Raw genomic sequence first — 15,553 nt, forward strand, 5'->3', positions numbered from 1 at the left:
TAATTTGTGCCTTGTCTCCACAGCTAGCAGACTGGAGAGTGAGCTAATATCAAATCTCAAAAACAAACAAAAAGAATTTAGAAACTATAAAAAGAAAATTAAGGTAAAAATAGGTAAAAATAAAGAAATGAAATACAAATCTATTATAGAGATACACATGTTTGAGAGGAATTTGAAGAAAAGTCCTGGGGTCTTCACTGGTACAAGATTACTAAGGAATGGTAATCTAATCAACAAAAATTTACTCATTTCCAATTACAGTCTCACCACCATCTTCATTACTAGTGTGTGTAATTACTTAAATAAATTATTTGTGTAAAGCATTGAACTAGTCAGGATTCATAAATATCACCTTTATCCTCATGACCAACTCTGAGAAGGGTTATTCCCAATTTATAAATAAAATTGGGAAGTGTGCATTTAGGATTCAAACTCAGGGCTGCCCGATTCCCTGATTTTGAAGTCCAGTCTCTTATTGACCACATCCCATTCTCTTTCCAGAGCCATCAATCAAGCTATTTAATTAAACATAAATGAAGTTGGCTGCACTTCAAAATGTCTGTGAATTCCTGTGATTCTTGCTAAAACATTGTGACAACATTCAAGCATGCCCTTGTCTCTTACATTCCCCCAACAGGCTTCCCTTTGGTCTTTCCAATTCCAGTGACTCTTCATTCTAATCTGCCTAACTAGTAAGGTTGCATCCCCTCCAGACACAGCTTCTTCAAACTTAAAAACTAGTCCTCACAGGCTCCTACATTATCTTGGTTTCAGTGCCTGAATAATGTCAGTGCAGACATTTTAACCTGCCATTCAAAGCAAAAGACATCTTTCCTATACTCTCTTCTCTAGCTAACTGTCCAGGGAGGATTCTTTGATACTTCAGCTAAGAAGTTCCCAGGATACCAATCTACAAGGAACACAAAAATATATTTCAAATATAAGAAAGAGGAGTACCGCATGTGGTTCACAAGAGTATTTTGTGAAACTATTTGGTGTGGCAAGACTTTTAAAGGGCAAGCTGAGTTATAAAATATGGTGGTTGAACTTTGTTCTAAAGATTTTGTTGTGCTGAGATCAGAATGCACACTTAAGGTTCAGTGAAGAGTAATAGAGATGAAGTAATTCCATAACAGTCTGATTTCTTAGCCATTCTCTTTAAAGATTATCAGTGAATCCCATTAAATAGAGAAAATGGATATTAGTTGAAAGGAACACCAACATATTTACCTTCCCTGACATCCTCCTGTCCTGTCTGAACCTGGCCCATTTGCACTGAAAATCTAATTTGCCGTTGGAGGTGGTTTACAAGAGAATATGACCACTGGGTCAACCAAGAGCTGGACTGAGCAATAGGAGGCTCCTCATTCCCTCCTCTATCCTTGCAAAGTATGCTCTGCTCACCATTCCCACAGTGGGAACTCTTTACAAGGGTGCAGCCTTTAGAGAGCAATGTGTTGTTGATATTTGGATGCTCTATGTGACTGAACCCAGTTCAGGTCTCAATATGAACTTTAAGATTCTAGCAGGCAGTTGTGCAGATCTACTCATCTTGCAACCAAGACAGGCCTCATATGTAAGTTTCCTTGTATATAAAATCTGCCTCTGGAGTGGTTTTCCTCTTTCTTCCATCTCCTCTTGCCCTCTATATAGGGGTCCAGTTTATGAACCAACACCTGCCATAAAGAAGATAAGTCTTTTATAAGGCTTTCTTTACCATACTATTCCTTCTTCTTGGAAGCATTTAAACTCTCCCTGCCCTTCTGGCACCCATATCTAAATTATCTTTCTTATGTTCGTTACTGAACTTAAAAGAAAAATAGTTTTTTCTGTTTGCCCTGAGCAAGTTTTGCTCCTTCCTCTGGAATCTGCATTCAGTTCATACCTTTATAATATCACTTACTATTTTGATTTTAATGCACTTGTTTACAAGTCCATTTCCTGTAATAATCTATGAGTTACTTGAGGGAAAGTATAATTTCTTATTTGTCTTTGAATTCCCAATTCCTAGTTCACTACCCATCACTGGGGATTGGCTCAGTAAATGTTTGTTGATTTAATTGAATGAGTTTTCTGAGAGAGAATCTGGATTGTATTCTCTTTCCAATTTTATGAAATGGGTTCCAGTCCCAACTGAGTCACTAGGCAGGTGTTTAACCTTGGGCAATCACTCTACTTCTGAGGCTTAGTGTTTTTGAAAAAAAATAAGAATAATGCCAAGTGTTCTCTGTAGCTCAAATGATTATTACAAAAGTAAAATGGGAAAATGTGTGGGAAAATGCTATAAAAATGGAAAAGAAATCTGCATGTGAAATTGTTTTTCTCTAGTATTTAACATCATGCAAGCATACCATTAAATACTTGTTAAAATGAATGATATAGACCCATCATTGATGAAGGTTTATGCCAGAGCAGAAGACATTAATGTGAAATTCCAAGGTTCTGTCTCTATCCAAGAAGAGGAACAATATGAAAATATCATATTCTGGACCCTTGATTCTTTCAAAGAAATTGCCAAAGAAGTGTACCCATTTTCAATGAGTGCCATAGTTTAGTTCATAAGCACGTTTTTGAGAAACTCTACAAAATGGCATAAAGTTACAAGAATTGAATTTGAAAAGGAAGACTAAAATTGGGCAATATCAAAAGAGAGAGAAGAGAAACATAAGCTAATAAGGGTTGTTTTTAAATATAGAATAGGTCACTGAAATAAACAGTTTACTTTTTGTCTACACAGACATCCAAGTGAGACAAGTAGGCATAATAAACCAGTCATCTAAAAATGATTCATCAGTTGGCAAACTCTAAGACCATCTCACAATCATACATCCACTCTTTCATTCTATATACCCTACAATGTTTACTTCTTTAACACATAGCTATAAAGCACCTATTGTGGGGAAGTTTAAGTGGTAGATATTAGAGATATAGCATTAGATTAATGCAGTCCTTGCCTTTAAATATTTCATAGTCTAGAAGGAGAGAGTGAAGAGCAAATGAGCAGTGACCAGAGAGTGTTAATAAGTATGAGGTTCTTTGAGTGCAATATATGGACCACCTAAGAAGTCTTGGTACCATAAAGAATATCCAATAAAAGAATTTTTCTAAACTATATCTAAAATCCCCAGATTTCTCATTAAAAATGCCAATGTAGGGCTATAACATAGCCTTTCTAAATCAGAACCTTTCAAGTCTGGGCTCCAATATATGCATTCTAACCAAGGATCCTTATTGCTAAGGGAATATGAGAAACACTATCCTAGATAACTGAAGTCTAAACTGAAAACTTCATCTAAGTAGGAGTTAATTCAATTGTTGTTTTCTTCTTCATTATAATGTAATAACTAGAAATCTGTGTCAAAATGCAGGTCAATGAACCTGATATACAGAAATAGCTCTAAATTAAATATAAATTATTGGTTAATTTTTAGAGCTAAAATTACTTTAGCTTTAATTTACTTAGAGGTAAATATTTTACTCACTTTATAGCACATAACCCATCAACATAGAAGGTCAATAGTTTAAACTCTGCCATCAGACTGCCTGGGTTCAAACCTGAACTTCGCAATTTATCAGGTATGTAGTCTTAAGGAAGTCATATAAAATCTCTGTGCATCAGTTTCCTCATTCGTAATTTGAGTGTAATAAAAATAGGTCCTACCTATCCTGCAGTTTAGATAAAGTAAATGGCATAAGTACTGTGAATACCATCTGGCACATAAGTACTGCAAGTGAGGGGTGTCATTATTAATCTCATTCTGGGGATGCCTGAGTGGCTCGTGATTGAGCATCTGTCTTTGGCTCAGGGCATGATCCTGGGATCTGGAATCGAGTTCTGCTGATGCAAGGGAGCTTCCCTGCGGGAAGCCTGCTTCTCCCTCAGCTTGTGTCTCTGCCTCTCTCTCTGTCTCTCATGAATAAATGAATAAATCTTTAAAAAATAATCACATTCTGTTTGTTTCTTCTCTGGGCCTAACCAGGATTCAATACTCATACCAGGGCAATTCCCATTTGTTGTCATGTTTTCCTGCATTTAATTTTCTTGTTGTCTTTTCAAGTGGTACATTATGAAAACTGAATAACATTTTATTGAGGTACATAAGAGAGGGATCTGATCTTTCGATATTTGTTTCCCTTGTAGTGTTGGTCACATCTTTAATCTACATGGTCTTTGGGAGTAAATCAATTTTGTTCTTGAGATAATATATCTAGAAATCTGATGCTTAATTTTATTCCCTCATAACAACAACAACAACGACAACAACAAAATTTTCTTCTCCTTAGGTAGCACACTATGCATCCTTCAAAATAAAGAAATCTTAACAGAAACCTTCCTAATGTACTGGGCACAAATTAGCATCCCCTCCTTTTCTTCACCCACACTCTCAATTACTCACATCTGATTGCATCAACTTCTCTCTCTCTCTCTCTCTCTCTCTCTCTTTGCCTTCACTAGTTGGTATCCATGGCTCTTCATAAAATAGCTTATTGAAGTTCTTTACATTTTGTAAATTTAATTTGCTTCCACAATGCTCCATTATGGGTCTTGAAAATGGGACCTTGACAATTTCCAGTAACATTTTATACCTAACTACTCTAAAACTCCACCAATTAAAGTGCAATTAAATGAGTTTAAAATTATATAAGTAGAACATTTAATGATCCTGTCCAAGAGCATTTTGGATACATTTTTATAACATGCATTACTTAAAAAATTAAAACATTTTAGTTACTTAGTGGAGACATATTTTAAAGCTATGCTTAGAAGTACATTTAAGTTAAAATATAGTTAAAAGTTAAAATAGAATCACAGTGTTATCCTGCTCTAAAAGCCCAGTAGAAATAAATGTCTTCTATATACTAAGATATATATGATGGCACCCATATTGTTCTGAAGGAACAACAAAGATTGCAGCTCAGTAAGAATGTCCAAATAATTTAAGTTTTTCATTGAGGCTAAATGTCTTAAAATCATCATAAGCATATAGGAGCATTATATTATATATATTTTTAATATATATAACAAAAAAAGTCTTCCTTAATTTGGAATGTTCATAAGTATTCCTAGAAAAAGTTTAAAGCAACTGGTACTGTTTTTCCTGGAGAAGAGATAACTATTGAGCATTTCAGCTGAAAGTACCTTGATAAATATTATATTGTTCACAAAGTTAAAATTCTGAATTAAATTCTAAAATATTATGATTATTATAATTACCAACAGTATCAAAATCATTTCATGTTATGTTGTTTAAATAATTCAAAATGCTTTCTTGGAACAAAGTGAAAATAATGAAGAGGGAGAGAGAGGAAAGGAAGAGGAAATCAAGGATTTTCAAATATCCAAAATGTAACATCATGACAAGTGTTAAGGGAATACAGAAAAGCAGCAATGTCATAATGTAGTTGGAAAGATAAAATTGACAAGTCTGACATATTGCATGCACCTCTACGTACTAAAGACTTTGCAATTCTTGAGCTGCCATTAACTAGCAAGAAAACAGTAAGAGAGGCAAGATTTAACATCAGAACATGACAGAACTCATCATACAAGCTTCTATATAGTATCCAAATACAATAACTTAAAGCAAATTATCAATAACTCAAAGGAGCATTAACCAGACCACATCACAAGATGTTTTATAGGTATAAAATACATATTGTATTTGGAAGACTTCATACCAATAAGAAATGTAAAATGTCCCATTAATATTTTGATATTGATCACAACTGCATAATAATATATTTTATGTACACTGAGTTAAACAAAATACATAAATAAAATTATTTTCACCTAGTTCTTTATTATGGTGACTATTGGTGAATTTAAATTACATATCTGACTACCTTAGACTTCTGCAGGGTGTCACTCCTTACCCCAGAATGGCTTACTTTGATGTATGGAACAGTGATAAATATGAAACACTAGCTTTTAGGAAATCAGGAGAAAAAGAGGAGATAAGAATAGAGATAGAAGACTTCCTACACACATGAGGCTTGAGTTTGGAAAATGGAAAGGGAAAAAATGGTACAGCACTGAACTAAGACATAAATAAAGATGGCAATGAGTTTAACATAGGATTTGACTATTTGTTCACCATTATGATCACATCAAGCAACATCTGCAGAAAATCTAGCAAGGAAATTAGGTTTGAGTTTATTTTTTTTTTTTCAAATGAACACAATGGGATGGAAAACTAGTATTAACACAAATTTCTGATTTAAAATGATAATGAGCAACCAACACTAATCAGAGAATTTCTTTGAACTGACCAACCTCTCTTTACAATTCAGTTTTGGTTTTGGCTTATTTATTTAGTTTTTAAAATTTATTTTCATAAAAACACAGAATGAGATTTACCCTCTTAACAGATTTTTAAACATCTAACATGGGTGTTAACTATAAGCACAACTGTGTATGTCACATTTCTAGAACTGACTCATCTCACATAATTCAAATCCTATGCACATTGATTAGCAGCTCCTTATTCTTTCCTCCTTGCAGCCCGTAGCAACTGCCATTCTATTCTTTGTTTCTACGCATTTGGCTATTTTAGATACTTTATATAAATGGAATTATGCATAATTTGTCCTTCTGTGACTGGCTTACTTCACTTGTTATAATAATGTTCTTCAGATCCATCCATGTTGTTACATATTGCAGGATTCCCTTGTTTTCAAGGCTGTATAATATTCCATTCCAAGTATATATCACATTTTCTTTATTTATTCATCTGTCAATGAAAATTTATGTTTTTTCCATATCTTAGCTCTTGTAAATAGTGTTGTAATGAACATGGAGTGGTAATATCTCCTTGAGATCCAGATTTTAATTCTTTTAGATAGATATCCAGGAGTGAATTACTGGATTAAATGGTAATTCCATTTTTTAATTTTTTGAGAAAACTCCATACTATTTTTAATAGCAGCTGAATTTTGCATTCCCACCAACAGTGGACAAGGGTTCTAATTTCTCCACAACCTCCCCAACACTTGTCTTTTGTCTTTTTGATAATAGCCCTTCTAACAGGAATGCGATGATAGCTTATTTTAGTTCTGATTTGCATTTCCCTGATGATTAGTGATGTTAAAGCCATTTAAAAATCTTTGGAGAAAAGTATATTCAAGTCTTTGCTCATTTTAAATTGTTATTAGTTTGTTTTGCTTTGTTATAAATTTGCTATTAGTTTTGTATTAGTTTGTTTTTCAGTTATAAGCGTTTCTTATCTATTTTAGAAATTAACCCCTTATCAGATAAATGGTTTGCAAATGTTTTCTCCCATTCCATAGGTTTCCTTTTCACACTATTGATTGTTTCCTTTCTTGTACAGAAGTTTTTTAGTTTAATATAGTCAAACTTGTCTAAGCTTGCTTTTGTTGCTTGAGCTTTTGGTATCATATCTATGAAATCATTGCCAAGACTGATGTCAAGGAGTTTGTTCTCCTGTTTTCTTCTAGAAGTTTTATGGTTTCAGGTCTTACTTTTAAGCTTTTAGTTCATTTCAAATTAATTTTGTGAGTGGCATGAGATAGGGCTCCAATTTCATTTATTTGTATGTGAATATCCAGTTTTCCCAGCACCACTAAAAAGACTATCCTTCCCCCATTGACTATTCTTTGCTTCTTTGTCAAACATTAGTTGACAATATTTGTGTCTGCTTATTATTTTTAGGATTGTGATTTTATTCTACTGATCAATGTGTCTGTTTTTATGCTAACACCACACTATTTTGATTAGTATAGTTTGTATTATAATATTTCATTAAAATAATTAATTCCAAACTTTCTCATACTCTTGAAAAGAAAAGTTGAAAAGTAGGGATCACTTCCACATGCATTTTATGAGATGAGAATTACTCTGATAACAAAGTGAAACAAAGACACCAAAAGAAAAGAAAACTATAGGTCAATACCCTTGATTAACATAGTTGCAAAAATTCTCAACAAAATACTAGCAAACCGAATTCAATAGCACATTAAAAGGATTATACACCATGACCAACTGGGATTTAGCCCTGGGTTGCAGGGATGATTCAACATATGAAAACCAATTAATATGATATACCATAACAGTAGAATGAAGAACAAAAATCACCTGTTTCCAGTTGGAAAGTCTACATGTTTAGCATTATGAATGGAGTGAGAGAACCAATGTGCATCTTTGTGCAATTTCAGAATCTCAGAATAATAAGAAATTCCTAAAATAAGAAATTCTTTTCAGAGAGGCCAAAGGAGTAGGAACTCAGAATGGTATCAGCCTTTTCAGTCACAGCATTAAAGCCAGAGGTAAGTTTCCAATCAAATGCTGAATAATAAACCTTCTTAAAATTTAGTGGCATAAAGAAATAGCCATTTAATTATGCCTACAAATTTAAGGCAGGGCACGGTGGTGATGGTTCTTTTCTTCCCCAGATAATGGAAGCCTCAGCCAGGGGGCTCAAATAGTTAAAAATAGCTGAGATAAGTTGATTAGGATCCTAAGTCTAGGGCATCTGTTTTTTGTTGTTAAATAAATGGTTTATTTTATTTTATTTCTCCAGTAACATCTACTAAGTTGAAATCTTTAAAATGACTTCTTCATTCAAAGTCTAGGATCCGGGCTGGATTGGTTGGACCAACTGGAGACTGCATAGGCATCCCTCTGTCTGGGCAGCCTCTTCATATACTACCTTGCTTGGACTTCTTCCTTACGTGGTGATTTCAGTATACCTCTTCCCTGGAGCAAATTTTTCAGGAAGACTAAATAGAAACCACAAAGTTTTTGATGACCTAGCTCCAGAATAAACAAAATAGTTTCTGTGAACTCTTTATCAGGTGAGTCACGAATGCTAGTCCAAATTCAAGGAGAGAGTAATTATACTGCATCCCCTTAATAAAAGGATTAGCAAAGCATTTGCAGTTGTATTTAACATACCATTTGAAAGGAAATTATCTCTAACTTAGAATTATATATGCAGCTTAGCTTTCAATCAAGTGTGAAAGTAGACATTTTATACATACAGTGACTTGGTGTTTTGTTCTAAGACATTATTTCTCAGGAATCTACTGAAGAGCTATGAGCCACCAAATAAAAGAAGTTCATTGATAGTGAAAGATAGAGAATCTAGGGAACACTGGTTTGAGGTTTATTTCACAATCAACCAGCCCAGATTTCAATAGGTGATTCAAAACTCAAGAGAGAGCTCCAGGGAAGTGTTTAAAAAAAAAAACAACAGATGAACTGTTAGACATATTTGAGTGTTTTTGGTGGGGGGAGATAATAAGCATTTAATAGGTGCAGTAGAACAAATTATAGGCATATTAAAATTTATAAAACTGGTCAAAATAACAGATAATAATGAAGGGAAAACAAGATGTTCCATAAAAAAAAGAACACAATTCTGTATCTACAATATACTTAGTCATAATAATGTATATAGTGAATATTTATCCAAAAGTATTTGGAATAAATCCACTGGGAGAATGGGAGAATCTAAGTGGACATGAGGTGCTATATAAGAATGTTGTAATTTTTTTAGAAGATTGTATTTATTTATTCATGAGAGACACAGAGAGAGAGAGAGAGAGGCAGAGAAACAGGCAGAAGGAGAAGCAGGCTCCTGATGTGGGACTCCATCCGGGGATCATGCCCTGAGTCAAAGGCAGACGCTCAACCGCTGAGCCACCCAGGCATCCCAGAATGTTGTATTTTTATCTATTACTATAGTATACCAAACACTACTATATATATGTTATATATGTGACAACTTGATAAAGTAAGAATTTTTTTAAATCACTGTAAATACATTATTTGGATATACAGATATCTAAATAAACAATTAAAATAAATTTAAAAAAGATTACCTCTGGGAAGAGGAACTAGGGCATAAGAAGTAATGGAGAAAGATTTCCTATATTTTGTTGTAAGCATTTTGAATTTTAATACACATACATACACACAAATGGAAAAATGAGACACATGCTGAGTCTATAATCTAGTGTTTTTTTTTTTCATTCTAGGGTTTAAATATTTTTGACATATTCAAAAATAATTACAAAGTGAAAAACAGAAGATTTTGACAGAAATTATCTCATAAATGATTTAATATGTTCTCTAAATCAAAGAATGGTAATAGGTTTCTATACATAATGCTCCTCTGGCAGAAGCATAAAATAACAAATTTTTTAAAAAGAAAATTCAAACTTAGTAAATTTGTATGTGGAATGATAGACATAGAGAATTAATTTTGTAGCAGGAATCCAGTCCTAGGAAACATCTAACAAGGTAAATGCCCCTTTAGCTGAAGAAACTAATGAATGATGAATCCAGATTGTTGGTAGGTGAAATAAGGTTCATAACACATTTGTGAGTGTGGCATGCTTCTGAGAAAATGGGACTGAAGAGCAGCTAAGTCACTTAGAAGACTTTCCAAATGTGTTGAAAGAAAGAAAGAAGAAAGAAAGAAAGAAAGAAAGAAAGAAAGAAAGAAAGAAAGGAAGGAAGGAAGGAAGAAAGAAAGAAAGAAAGAAAGAAAGAAGAAACAAGAGAGAGAAAGAAGAAAGAAGAAAGAGAGAAAGAAAGAAAGAAAAAGAAAGAAAGAAAGAAAGAAGAAAGAAGAAAGAAAAAGTAGAAAGAATAAAGAAAAAGAAGAAAGAAACAAAGTATTACAGGTAAGCCCCATGGGCTATGTGTGTTCATGATTTGATTAGTTTTATGCTGAATAGTATTAATGGCTTGATGTGATATAATTAATGCCCAAATACAGTAATTATAAAGTGATTATAATTAACCCAACAATTAAATTTATGAGAAAAATGAGATAAAGGAAATAACATGCATACTTCATCAATGAAAATATTACTTAATGAATAATTAATCACACACTCCAAAAATAATGGAGTTTGTAGAAAGTCTTCACACTGTTACCACTCACAGCAGGGATAAAGATGAATCTCTAGCATGCATTTGCCAAGCAACTGATTTCTTCCATCACTGCAGAAAAATCTTTATGTGGAGCAAGTAAGCACAGACATGAAATTCCCGCCTGCCTAGCTGACCCCATTATTTATTTTACAATTGCTACCATTTTGTAATCATGTACTGCATAGTAGGTACTTTGTATATGTTCTCTTAAATCATTAGATTCTCTTAGAAATTCTGCAGGAGATATTATTTCCCCCATGTAATTTCTGGAAAGATATGAGAAAACTGAGACTGAGAATTTAAGTCACTTGACCAAGGACTCAGCAGGCAATGGAAGGGTCAGAATTTGACCCTTAGTCATCCTGATGCCACAGTGTTTGTCTTTCTAACCACTTCTGCCACCCCTGTTCTATACCCCCAGCCTCATTGCTGTTTACAACCCATCTTCTACATTCATGAAGACATCCCTAATAGACTGCCTATGGCTTTAAATTAAACTGTGTATCTCAATCACACCCTCAACCAGGGCCTCCTAATACCTGCCTCCCGATCTGGAACCTCTGAAGGAGGAGGACAGGGGCTGGAGCAGAAAGTACAGTGATAGGACAGTCTGTGGGTGGGGCAGAAACAGCTGACAGCATGTGTCTAGTTCACTGATACATCTCTTCTGCCTTTGGGGTATAATGTGCACATGCTCTGTGACTAGTGGCCTCGTGTCCTATCCCTTAAGAACTGTCTAAATGACCTTTTGAAATAAAGGCTTCCTTCTCCAAAACTGCATTTGCCCACCACTTCTGGCTGTTTTAATTCACACAAAAGACAATCCTTGGCCTTTCAGACTCTGGGTTGCTTTTATATTTTTGTTTACTTGACTTGGAGAGAGAATTTTTTCATTTTTCAGTTCTCAAGTTTTTGTTAAGTTCCAGAATATGTGTTGGCCACTGTATCTTGGACATAGAAATGTCTGAAACCTCAAAGAGCCACACCAGTGAAAGAAACTGCTGTTATCTTCCAAGTGCCCTCTGATATTTAAATTTAAGAGAGAGCAACAGGTATGATCCACTCAATCAAAGCCCACCCACAACGGCAGAGAACAGAGATTCTGGAAGGAGAATGAGACAGGGTAGGAGGTGGCTATGGAATGTACATGGAGAGGAGGAGCATATTTCAGCTAATTCAAGGAATGGATTAAATCCTGATACTGTATCAAATTAAGGTTCAGCCGGCAACTCTAATATCCCACACCTTACCTATTAAAAGAAAGTCATCCCAGCAAGAGAATTCAACGAACAATGGGGAGTTCCTCTCTAAATAAGCCAGACATTTGAGTCCGTGTCAAGTGAATAAATGTTTTGCTGCCCAGGATAGGATACTGGGAACTTAGAAATGCTCAAATGAGAACTACAAACAGAGCAAAAATTCCATCAGAGAAATAGCACAAGATAGCAAACTGGTCACTATGACAATTTTCATCAAAGTAGCTAAATTGGCCTTTGGATGAAGAATCATAAAAATGAACCATAGGGGCACCTGTGTGGCTCAGTCCATTGAACATCTGAATCTTAATTTCAGTTCAGGTGGTGAGATGGAGCCAAGCATCAGTCTCCACATTCAGCAGGGGTCTGCTTGAGATTCCCCCTCCCCCTCCTGTTTACCCCTCCCTACTCCAGATAAATAAATAAGTCTTTAAAAAAATGAACTACATAGAAAGAAAACAAGAAAACAAAAATATAAGATTTTTGAAATTCTTTTACACATGTGATTTCATAAGTATGTGATTGTAGAGGTATTGAAAACTGAGTACAATTTTGAGAAAATATGAGATTTTAATGAAAATTCTCTCCAAAATTTTACAAGGAAATTATTAGATATTAAGGAGGAGAAAAGCCACCAGTTATATGAAACTCCTCTAAGAACGTAATCCTGACTTATGTTAGCAACATGTCAAAATGGGCTAAGAAGTATCCCACATCTCTCTCTTTTTGGCAGACACTCTCAGGTGGCAGAAGCACCATTCATTCTGCAATCACCTTCTCTGTCTACAATCGCCAAAAGAGAAACTATAAAAAATAAAAATGTGGCAGCCTGGTGGCTCAGGGATTTGGCGCCACCTTCAGCCCAGGGCGTGGTCCTGGAGACCCGTGATCAAGTCCCACATCAGGCTCCCTGCATGGAGCCTGCTTCTCCCTCTGCCTATGTCTCTGCCTCTTTCTTTCTGTGTCTCTCATGAATAAATAAATAAAATCTTTAAAGAAAAATAGTAAATAAATAAATAAATAAATAAATAAATAAAATGCACATTTCCAGCTTTCTTAGTAGATTGGGGGAGGGAGGGGATGTGACACCATTCTTGCCAATGAGATGTAAACACAACTTCCTGCTGGATTGTATTTATGAGTATGAGAGGCACAAAATCCTCTGGGAAGTATGAGGTAACAACCATAAGGACAAAATTCCAGTACACTAAGAATAAGAGTCAATAGAGAGAAAGATCCTTGATAGTATCACGGAGAAACTGCACCAGCTTTGCACTGTTGACATCTGGAATCTTTTTTATTTGAGAAAAAGAATATTTTAAATGTTTTGAGCCGCTTGAAGAATAGGAAAGATTTCTGTTCCTTGCAACCAAAGGGATTCCTAACCCATACAGCCTTTAAAGTATTATAACTTACTCTCTAGCATAAAGGTGATTTTTCTCTTATGCAAAAGAGAGCTGCTAATTGGGTTTTATTTGAAAGAAATCTGCTTAGACCTGTGGCAACAGCACTGTGTACAATCCACCCTGAGACAGGACTGGATCTAGAGCACCCATGGCTACTGTCCTCACTCACTCTGAACCTCTTGCCTGGAGCTGTTGGACTTCCATCAAGGCCTGGGTTTGATGGGAAAATCCCAGGCCATCCGGCCGCTTCCCAGGTCTATGGAGTGTCCAGACCTAAATTTTTAAAAAAATCTGTTTAAATAAAAATGTGCCTCCCTTTTTTCTTCTTTATTATTATTTTTTTTTGTGGGTTGCCTTATCTCTAAAAGAAACTCAACTCTCTCTCTCTCTCTGTGACTATCATAAAATAAAATAAAATAAAATAAAATAAAATAAAATAAAATAAAATAAAATAAAATTTTTAAAAAAAAGGGATCCCTGGGTGGCGCAGTGGTTTGGCGCCTGCCTTTGGCCCAGGGCGCGATCTTGGAGACCCGGGATCGAATCCCACATCGGGCTCCCTGCATGGAGCCTGCTTCTCCCTCTGCCTATGTCTCTGCCTCTCTCTCTCTCTCTCTCTCTGACTATCATAAAATAAAATAAAATAATAAAAAAAATAAAATAAAATAAAAAAATAAAAGAAACTCAAAAGTATAAGGACTTTGCCTCATCTTGCAATAAAATCAACCTCTAACCTAGAGGCTAGTCAGGAAGAGAATCCTCACCATGGCAGAGATGAGAAAAGGAAGTTTCTTCAAGGAAGAATCTTGTTTTGGGGGGGTTCATAGATCAGCTTTCATGGGTCAATCTGCCACTCCTTTCTGAGTAGAGATCCTCCTCCATTACAAAGGCTTCTGGATCCAAGTTTAATTTGATAAAGAATGCAAATGGCTTCTTTACAAGAGTCTATAAGGATCTTAGAAGTAAAAATCCAAACTTCTGATTATGTGGGGAGATCCAAAGATATCTATACATACTTCTCAGGGGGAAAGGTGTACTCAGAAGGGGAAATACTCAAGAATAAAGAGTACAATAAAGAATTTCAGGGCATCTGGGAGACTCAGTCGATGAAGCACCTGCCATCGGCTCAGGTCTTGATCCCAAGGTCCTGCGATGGAGTCCTGTGTTGGGCTCCCTGCTCTGTGGGGAGTCTGCTTCTCCCTCTGCCTCTCTCTCTCTCTCTCTCTGTCTCTCATGAATAAATAAATAAAAGCTTTAAAAAAATTTCAGTGACAGTCTCCTAATTGGAGACCAAGAAGAATCCAGAATCTGACAGACACAGAGGACAAGCACTATTTTTCCAAAGCAGAGAGCAGGGGGCTTATCTCTTGCCAGACATGAAGGCTCAGCCTCACCTTGTAAGGCTCTGGCTTAAGAACCAGGTCCTCTTTCTAATCTCTAGTCCTTGCATTCCTTATTTATAATTCAAGAAACAGTTGCTATTCAAGATGATGCAAAAGGAATAAAACATTAGCTTATTTAATTTTTTTTGATTCACCCAGCAAGGAAAACAAATAGCTTGGTAAGTAGAAAGAAAAAGGAAAGAATGTTGGTTCTTTAAAACATTTTTTGCACATATTTCATATAAAAAATCCTATCAGGCTTAAAATGAAATATAAATCTTTTGTGTTCATGAACAACAGTCTAATGCATTCTGAAATGAGGTAATTTTATTCTTCAACCACACTGCTGAATAGAGAAATCACAAATACTAACTTTCTGTAACAAATATTAACAATTTCATAAAGAGGCACTAGATTAATATTTTATCAAAAATGAGCTGAGTATTTTCCTGCAGTATTTCTTTTCATTGAGGCAGAAATGTTTTCTGACTTGACAATCAGTCTAAAACAGATGCTTCATTATATGCTTTCTATTTTCCAAACCATAACTAAGTTTATTTATTAAATAGTAGCTACTAAGTATTGCCACTGAATATGTTGATTTTGAAT

Source organism: Vulpes vulpes, chromosome 15 (genome assembly GCF_048418805.1).
Source record: "Vulpes vulpes isolate BD-2025 chromosome 15, VulVul3, whole genome shotgun sequence".
Lineage (NCBI taxonomy): Eukaryota > Metazoa > Chordata > Mammalia > Carnivora > Canidae > Vulpes > Vulpes vulpes.